The sequence below is a fragment of the Quercus lobata genome, chromosome 5 (assembly GCF_001633185.2).
Source record: "Quercus lobata isolate SW786 chromosome 5, ValleyOak3.0 Primary Assembly, whole genome shotgun sequence".
NCBI lineage: Eukaryota > Viridiplantae > Streptophyta > Magnoliopsida > Fagales > Fagaceae > Quercus > Quercus lobata.
This window is the reverse complement of record NC_044908.1, coordinates 29,194,812-29,204,591: the sequence shown is the minus strand read 5'-3', so window position 1 is coordinate 29,204,591 and position 9,780 is coordinate 29,194,812. Positions and strand designations below refer to the sequence as shown.

Sequence of the window (9,780 nt, the reverse complement as noted above, 5' to 3'; positions counted from 1 at the left end):
GCTGTGAATTGGGATTCTAAAGATATTGGGTACATATTTTGTAATCTTCCAAAGCATAAAAACATAAGCGGAGCAATTATGCCAAACTAAAGAATGAGAATTTGAAAATATTTGAATACTTAACTATGATCAGTTATGTTAAACATTTTTGATACTTAATATTCACACCCTGTTCATAATTGTAGGGAGCTGAGAGGAAACCTGGCGATGAATTTAATGAACTAATGAAGGAATTAGCACAGATTGATTTTTTTTGATAGGTAGGTTCAAATAGTTATAAGCCAATCTCAAACAGAGTTGCAAAAACAGATAATATTCAATATTAACATAATAAAAAAACACACGAAAAACATTCTTAAGCCAAATAAACAGTACTCATAAGTTATAATCGTCAGAATCAGAATCACACGGCATTACCACATCCCTATAAGCACTGCTATGAACATCCTGACAGAAAAATGATCTCTCTGCAGGTTCACACATAAAAAAGATTTATTGCTCAACTATAACAACTAAAATTATAAGAGTAAAGGCAAAGCGAAAGGCTGTTATTATCATAAACCAAGCAGAAAATACCACTAAGTAGTAAGGATTGGAGGCATGTAGTCAGCTTTGGCACCCAGAACACGAGCCTTGGTGTCAGGGAAGAACTCAAATCCAGGCAGCTCTGTGACGTTTCCTTCACTATCAATCCTAACAGGGTAACGCAGCAAGTGTCCTGGCAGGTCATGTTCAAGTGTCTCACTTGAATACAGATCCCAATATTTGTCAGAAATCTGGTTCAACTTACTGATACACTCCTCGCTTTTAGGGTGTAAGAATGAATCATCCAGCATGCCAAGGTGCTCGTACCATAGTGACATACGGAAACCATGGATCTGGCCACGTGCTGGCTGCCTGTTAGCCAGATGATATGGTTGGTAAGCTCCCATTGCTATCTCAGAGTCCCTAGCTCCATCCATTGATCTCTGGTTGATGTTGGCAGATCCGATTATTATATATTCGTCATCAACTGCAAAAAGACATAGGTCAGTTCCAAGACTTGACACAAAATATTTACATTAAGACGAGGAATGTCATATAAGTTGATAAATTATTTTGAGATTGACTGGGTTCTGGGGTTCAAATATGCTAGCGTGTTGTATAAGTTTCAATTCTGGGTAAAAGATTAAAAAAATAAATAAAAATAAAATAAAAAAGCGAAAAACGAAAAACTAGGGTTCAAACAGTGGAGGTGGCATCTCTTACCAATCATCATCTTAGCATGAACATAGATCATGAAGCGCCGGGACTCCTGAGCTCGACTATAGTCTGAATCAGGTGGTGGTTTTTCTGATGGTTCATATTCACCCTGCTTTTTCACCTCCCGATTTCCAAGGCAGAAAAATGTCAAATAATTCCGAGGATCCTCATCAATACCCTTGGCTCTCAGAGCCTGAATAACATCTTTATACATCATATCCATTGTCCTCCTCTGCCAATCTAATATGGCCTGAACTGATCCACTCTCCGGCTTACCCTCTGGCCACATCGGGACAACAACATAGACAGTGAACCTCTCCCCTGCTTCAATCTTGCTGACAATCTTAAGTGAAAGCTCCTTTGGAATCAGATGCAAAGCACCAATATCCTCAGGCTTGATATCATCACCACTCCAGCAAAAAGAGCTTCCAAGGAAATACTGATTCTCAATATAAATGAAATCCTTTGCACGTCGAATAGCATTAATGTAAGCATCCTGAATGCTTCGGTCAATGATATTATCCTTCCCACTGACAAGCCCAGCTCTGGCTGCATCTTCAGGTGTCTCTGGGAAGCCAAAAGCAGCCCCACCATCAATGGATCTAAACAACTGCACATTCCATGTCTCACTGTCATTTGGAAACATAACTGGAGATGGAGGGATGATGATTTCGTCAAGCTCTCTATGCTGAACAAGTAAATCCTTACCACCTTGCTTTCTCCACCTCTGCTCAAAATTGAATAAGACATCCCAAGCAATTGGTCCTTCAAGCCGGGAGTGGATATCATGCCACGGTTCCCTTGGACCACCTTTTGTAATTGAAGCACCCTTAAAATTTGGCTGATGAAAATCATCGTGATGTGCAGTGTCCAATGTCCTGAAGAGTGAATGAAAGGGGGTATCATATCTCCCATCACAAAGATCAATACCCCCAACGAAACTCACAATTCTCCTCTTTTGTGACCCTCCACTAGGCATATCACTGTCCACCACCACAATCTTCTGGTGATGAGTGAACATGGTTGAAATCTCTTAAGTCCTGAAAAATGCTTCCACCATCATCGGGATTTCGGGGACACAAGACACAGTGCACATCAGTATTCTGGAAGAAATGTTCAGTTTCTTCATCGTGGGTGCCCATATACCCATCCTCTTTCAGAAACCCAACAGAAGTCCTGTCATCCCAAACAAGCATAAGAACCCTAACACCTTCACTTGCCTTTTTCTTAAGCAGATCACCAAGGGTGATGTCTCCTCCAGACTTTGGCCTCCTTGAGTCCCTCACCAAGGAAATTTCTGTATAGACAGACCATCCAGTAATGTAGATCAAGTGCTTTGCATTAGTGATTGCATCAAAAATGTCTTCCCAACATCTGTGGGGCTCATAATATGTGCCTCCAGCAAGAGGGATTTTAGGAACAAATTTGTCTGGGACATGAGCATCTTGGTACAGAGAAATCCTACATCCTTGTCTCTGTGAGAAGAACGTGTATGGCACTCCAGGAAATTTAAGACTTCTAATACCCCGAGCCCAATTACGGTCTTTTGCAACATCAAAATATTGTAGCTTCACATGGATCTTCGAACCTACAGGATTTTTCTCTTTATCCAAGATATCAACCCATCTATCCACTTTCTCCCCATTTAACAGTTCTTCAATAGGTACATATGCTCTTCCAATTAAGGTTGCCCCAATAGGATTATCGTCCTTGACAGTGAAAATAACATTTGAAGCCAAATGAGCACAGTAGATATGAAAAGACTCGTACCACCTGGGATTGTTAGGCTCATTTTCTAGTATCCTGGTCTTCCCAACTCTCGCCTTTTCTAGATCAATAGTTGCGTAGACTTTAGGAACTCCTTCACCAATACCAACTGTCTCTTCAATGTTTTCCAGAATCTACAAAATATAAATTCAACAGTAAGATTTTGGAAAAGAAGAAGAAAAGGAAAAGCAAATGTATTGCTTGAAAACCTACACTCCAACAACAAGCATTATATTATCTGAGTAACTAAAAATAATTAGAGAGTGGAAATTATAAAAATGATCACATACTTTGTAGCGTATAAAATGAACAAGGGAAGGATTATTTATACGGTGAAGATGATGCTAACAATCAACCAAAAATACATTGATAAATGAAAGAACAAATAAAAAAGGACCACACACAATCTTTAACAAATCTTGCTGCCATAAGAATACTCAAAAAGAAAATGGGGGAGACAGCAGCCCATGATTTAAAGCACTGCACTGGTCACTGCTATTTGTGATCTGGATAAAGCTTAGTCTCATAAAAATAAGTAATGAAGTAGTTTAGTAAGACAAGAAACACCAAAATCAGTTTCTTATTCTTAAATGTTAAAACAATTATATGGTTTTCATCTAGCATTAAGCTCTCGCCTTGTTGGTATTATGACCAAGAAGTAACATACTTTCGAGATAACCTCAAGGGGGTCGTCCTAGTGATTCCCGAGCCCTCATTACATCCATTAGGTCTTAGGTTCAAAACTCCTAAACAACATCTTTGGACCAGCCCAAAGGATTATTTCTAGAGTTTCAACACCCACCTTACCCCCCACCAACCCCCCCCCCCCCAAAAAAAAAAAAAAAAAATCCTACTTTCAAGATAGACATGTATGCGATATGAGATAGTTCCAAACAGGGACTAAGCCAAAACTTAGAGTTAGGGAGGGCGGCTTTGCTGTTGGTTGTATGTAGTGATTTCGGCCTTTTACTTTGTTACTACTTAGTTGTTTAACTGCTAGTTATTTAAAATTTTTTAAAGGGTCAAATTGTTTGTTTTTAGTAAAATTTGTTGACTAGGCTTTATTTATTTATTTATTTTAGTTTATTGTTGATAATTTTTGTTGTTGTACTAATTTCTTTGGGCTTGTATGTTTCTTTTTTAGATTTTAGACTTATAAACATTTTTTAATGGTCTTTAAAATGTGGAAAATGTTTGAACTACAAACTTTTTTACAAATTGCTGATAATGTAAGTGATGAGACCAAATGCGAACTAATAAGAATTTGCTACCTTAAACATTTGTAAAAATGTTATAGAAAAATTTGTGACTATAACAAAACTCTTAAAAGAATCAATAATATTTTTAAGTAATCAAAAGTGTAATTTTCTAAAACAAAATTACTAAAATTAGTACCCATATATATAATAATATTTTAAAAAAAAATTGGGGGGGCCATTGCCCTCCAAGTCCAACCATGGCTCCGTCCACGGTTCCAAAACTGTTTTAAGATTACAAAATTACCCATCCGCTAAGCAATAAGTGAGAGAGCAAATAGAGCTTCTTCACAACATTGCTAAGTAAGTTATTACAAACGCATGATTGTGAAACCATGATCATAAGGATCTGAAATGAAGAATTGAAAGTTCAACTATTTCCTAGAAAAATAACAAAAAAATATAGTTATTAACCATATTTCTTAATATTATTTTAATTTTTCAATATCTTTAATTACTTTGATCACTAAAAAAAGGCTATCCACATAAAATAACAACCACCCCACCAACATAATAAACAAGATAATTAATATAATATTTGAATTACCTTTTTATAATTGGTTATACATTCATCTATAAGTTACATGTTTGAAAATGCTACGTAATAGTTTGTATAAAAAAAATTTAAATATATACCAACTTCATTACACACACTTCGCGTGTACGATGAAGCTTTTTTTGTGTTTTGTGGTCCTATTTTATAGCAAAAAAAAAAAAAAAAACCTATCTTTATTTTTTATATATAATTTTTATTTTGAAAATCTAATTTATCTATACTACTATTTAAGGTGCTTTCCCTATTTGGACTAGATTTTTTTTTGTTCCAAAATACCCCTACACCCTTAGGTTTAAGTAGAGACAAAACTAAATGATAGTACGGTAAAAATACATTTCTAACTTGCACTACAACATTGCTTACAAAATAGGAACACTCTTCCATTAACCCACTTTTTCAAAGTAACTATATGTTTATTGTTTTTTTTTTTGAAAAAAAAAAAAACTAATAGTTATAAAAAAGATGTAGTAATTTCAAATTATAATAGATTTAAATTATTAACTAAAAAAAATTATTACTTTTTTTTTTTTTTTTGTGTGAAAGTAAACTTCTCCTATTTGAATTCTAATAACACATTTGCGTACTCCAATTCCTCCCTAACCGCAACTACCAAAATTTTTGAATTAAAACCAATCATGGAAATTTAAACGCCCCCACTTCTTATTATCCAGTTATGAGTTATCCGTCCTCTCCTTTTTCTTCAGTTTTCAATTTTTTGACTTGCAACCTGAGTGTTTCCAAATAGTTTCCACGAACTAAACCTTACGAAGATCCATGAACCTGTCACCATCTCTTTTTGTAGCGGCTGAAGAATTTCTATTGTGTGAAATGATAGATCATTTTGGCTTCTCTGCTGTGTGAAATCAATGTGTTTTTTGTTTGGAGCTGAATGAGTTTAGCTTGACTGGGGTGCTTGGTGCACTGTTTGATGCCAGAGAAGGAGAACAAGTTCATGGGATTGGTATTAAGATGGGTTTGTTGTGTTGCCGTTCGCTACATTTGAATAATGCAATTATGAAAATATACTGTCAATGTAGTTCAACGTGTTCTTAGTTTGGAATTTTGGCTCAAATAGTTTTGATTGGTAGGAATTATTGTATTTGGTAGGTGATTAGCTTTTGGGGTTTTATTGTTAAATTAAATGAATTTATGGTGATTACCTTAGTTTTAATTTGGATTTTTGATGCCAAGCTCCATGTTGGTGAAAATGAAACGAAAGACTTCCAAGTATTTGAGGTCTATGAGAGAAATAGAGGATAGACGTGATTTTAAAGAAAAAATTAAGGCTTGCCTCAATTGGTTTCTTCTGTAAATTTTAATGATAGAATTCTAAACCGCAAGAAGTATGTGAATCTGTTACAATGATTATAGTTGTGAATAAAATATGTCATCAAAGGTTGTAATAGTTTTCAGTATGAAATTTGACATCTAACTTCTACTTGAAATTTCACTTTTTGTCTATTTTTATTGGGTTTTTTTTTTATGGACTATTTTTTATGTTTATACAATCATATTCGATCAATTTTTGTTTAATTATCCTATTGTTTTAGCAGATTTTATGTTACATCAACCCTTAATAGGATTATAGGACCAACAATTCTTTTGGCTTAGTAATCGATAAATCCACTAGGAATTTCCTCATGTGAACTTCCGGGTTCGTTTAGTTGGAGGGGTAAAAAAGTGAGAGAATAAAAAATAGTGGAATGATGGAAAAGTGGGAGGATAGAAAAGTTTTTAATTTTTCAAGATTTCTTTCTATCGTGAAGGCTCAGCCGTTATCAAGCTTTCTTTCAAAGAGGACAAATCCTGTGATAGACCAAGCATTGTAGGTGAAAATAATAATAATAAAGTAGTTAGAAAATTAAGCATTTAGTAAATTATAATCTACTATTTTCAAGTCACATCACTGTTTGCAATTCACTTTGACAATCTCAAGCTTCTCAAAAAATTTACAAAATCTCAAATCATTCTTATGGAAGCTTAATTTAAAGGTTTAAAGAATGATAGACGCGATTCTAAAGAGAAATCGTTGAACATTGTAGGTGTTGTGTTGAAATAATTCAATTTCCTTTAAGTAGATAGTAAATTAAGCACCAAACAAGATTCTAAACCACCAAGTGTGAAAGACACTAGTAATTATCAAGTTATCTTTAGGATTATATTTGTATTTTGTGTTTAGAACTTAGAAAATTTAAAAAGTTACAATGTTTCGTGAAAGACACTAGTAATTATCAAGTTATCTTTAGGATTATATTTGTATTTTGTGGTTAGAACTTAGAAAATTTAAAAAGTTACAACATTTCGTGTTTAATTGTTGCTTTTGTTCATTGATGGCATTATACAAAGGTATGAAAAATTGTCTAAACATTAATGAAAAAAACTAAACTTAGTTGCTCTTGCTTCCGATTGGTCCATTAGGTCATTACATTTTCACTTGATTTTTGTAGTAAATCTGAGTGTTTGAAAGATACTGCTTTACATATCTGATTTGCTCACTATATTTGGTTGGAAATCGACCCAAACTTTTACTTTTATGTTTTCCAATGTGCATTACGGCGAAATATAGATAATATCATTCCAATTGATATTTATATTTAACAAAAATTAACTTACTTAGATGAATGATTTATTGGTTATAAATAACTAGCCTCTAAGCACGCTCGTGCTCAGAGGCTAGTAAATAGATAAAACAATTTGAAAATTAACAGGAGAGTAACCCTCTTTTTTAAGCAATGTTTTAGTGAGAATTAGAGTTATATTTTTACCAAATTGTCCTTAGTTTTGTTTCTACTTAAACATAGATATGTAAGGACATTTTTGAATAAAAAAAATGAGGATCCCAAACAAGAGAGACCCCTTAAATAGTAGTATAAATAAATTACACGTGGAGCTATTTTTACTGAGGAAAGAAAAACGCTTTTTGAAAAGATAAATTTGCAACTTATAAGACAAAAATATCCTTCATCATCTTTTAACCTTCTTAATTTTCTCTCTCTACTCTCCACTACATATGTAGCTACTCTCTTCTCTTTCTTTTTTCTTCTTCTTGTCTCACTCCTTCTCTCTCAGTCTTTCTCGTGCTTCAATCCAAGAAACAAAAGCACCACCACCACCACCACAACCACCATATTTGTAACCCTCCATAACCAGATCCATCTCACTCCCTCTCTCTGCTATCTCGGATTCTCTCTCTCGTCTCAGCCATGGTTTAACCCTTGAGCTCCACCACCGTTTTTGGTAGTGGTGCTCAACTGTGCCACCACCACCACTGGTAACCGTTGGCCTCCCCTTTCTCTCTATGCCTTTATTTCTACTTTCCTTCCTCTGTTTTTGGTTGTAGCTAGGTTGCTTTGGTGAGTGGGTTCAATTTGGGATGTGAAAAATCTTTAACAATTTGGCTTGGGTTTGAAATTTGGGGCATTTGAATGATGTTTTGTAGATCAGGGAAAAAAAAAAGAGTACAAAACCAAGTTGAAAATGTTGCTAAATGAAAAGAAGAGAGAAGAACTTTAAAAAGGTATTTCGGTCATGTGGTAAAATATACGATTTTTTACACTCTACTGACACTTCAACTGCTTTACCAAGTTTTTTTCTACCTTCTTCGGTCAAAAAACTGCTTTACCAAGTTTTTTTCTACTCCCGAAAAGCAACAATATTTTATTAATAAAAAAATCAATTTTAACGGTAACAAAAGCCATAACGGAATCAGCTGGAAAATCACTCCTCGTAATTAACAAAACATTTGTTTTTTGTTTTTGAGAAGTAACAAATCATTTGTTATTGGATCAACAACCCATTAGGCTAATTTCAAAACAGACAAACACAAAATTTTTTTCCCAACAAACATTTCTATATACTTGATTTTTCATATGTTTTAACTATAAAAACCAAATGGGTATCCAAATATAAAGACAAAAAACCATGATCCATGCTTTAAAAAGCAGAGATCAAGTATTGGGTCAGATCCAAATTTATTGAATTATAAAAAAGGGAAAGAGAAAAAGGGTGACGGAAGAACCTTGCAGAAGATATTAGGGCCACCACCACTGTGGAGCTTGTCGACCTCATAGATAGTAACGTGAAGTGTACCATGCAGCAGAATATGCGCCATTTCTCTGCACCCATTAACCAGAATTATTATAAAGAAGAAGAAAAAGAAATATCAATCAAAACAGAGTAATCAGAAACATACAAAGAAGAAGAAGAAGAAGTTGATCGGATGGTATTTATACTATACAACAGCACACTGAAAGTGAAGGTGAAACAGAGAGAAACAGAGAGAATAAGTGAAATAGAATATTGAAAAGCAGGCAATCAGGAGTACTATATTTAAAAGAGAGAATATGATTTGGATATATGGGGACAGTATGGGGAAAAATGAAAAAGGTTCTCTCTCTTTTTCTTTTTCTTTTTTACTATTTATCTGATTTTGCACTTTTCAATATTTTCATTTGTGAAGCAATAAATCTTTTTTTTTTTTTTTGCTATCATTTTTTTTTTTGTTATAAAAAAAAATCATTTTTTTTATTTATAAATTTTCCTATTCTATGCACATATATATTAGTATTGTTAACTAGAAAACTTCAATCCACACTTATTATAAAAAAACAAAAATTATCTCTTAATACATCAACAATACTATAAATACAATCAATTTTATTCCTTTTTTTTACAATTTATTGTGATAGCAACATTGATTCTCAAGAAAAAAATTGGTGATAGCAAAATTACTTATTTCAGGGAAAAAAATTACTTTGACATTTGTTGGGTTAATTTCAATTAACTCAACAAATGAGTTGAAAAACTATATTATTTTCCTATATTTGGTAGCAACCTTAAATGGGTTGAAAAACAATTTTTTAACTTCCCTTATTCAACTTACTATGAGATAGAGTTGTTTTCCAAAAAAAAAAAATCAGTGGAAAACAATATCTAAAAATAAGTCATACTTTTTATATT

At 33.6% G+C, this 9,780-nt stretch overlaps 1 pseudogene; it reads right to left on the bottom strand.

The window, feature by feature from the left end:
* Positions 1–355: 355 nt before the first annotated feature.
* Positions 356–9,103, bottom strand: LOC115992600 (annotated as a pseudogene).
* Positions 9,104–9,780: the final 677 nt, after the last annotated feature.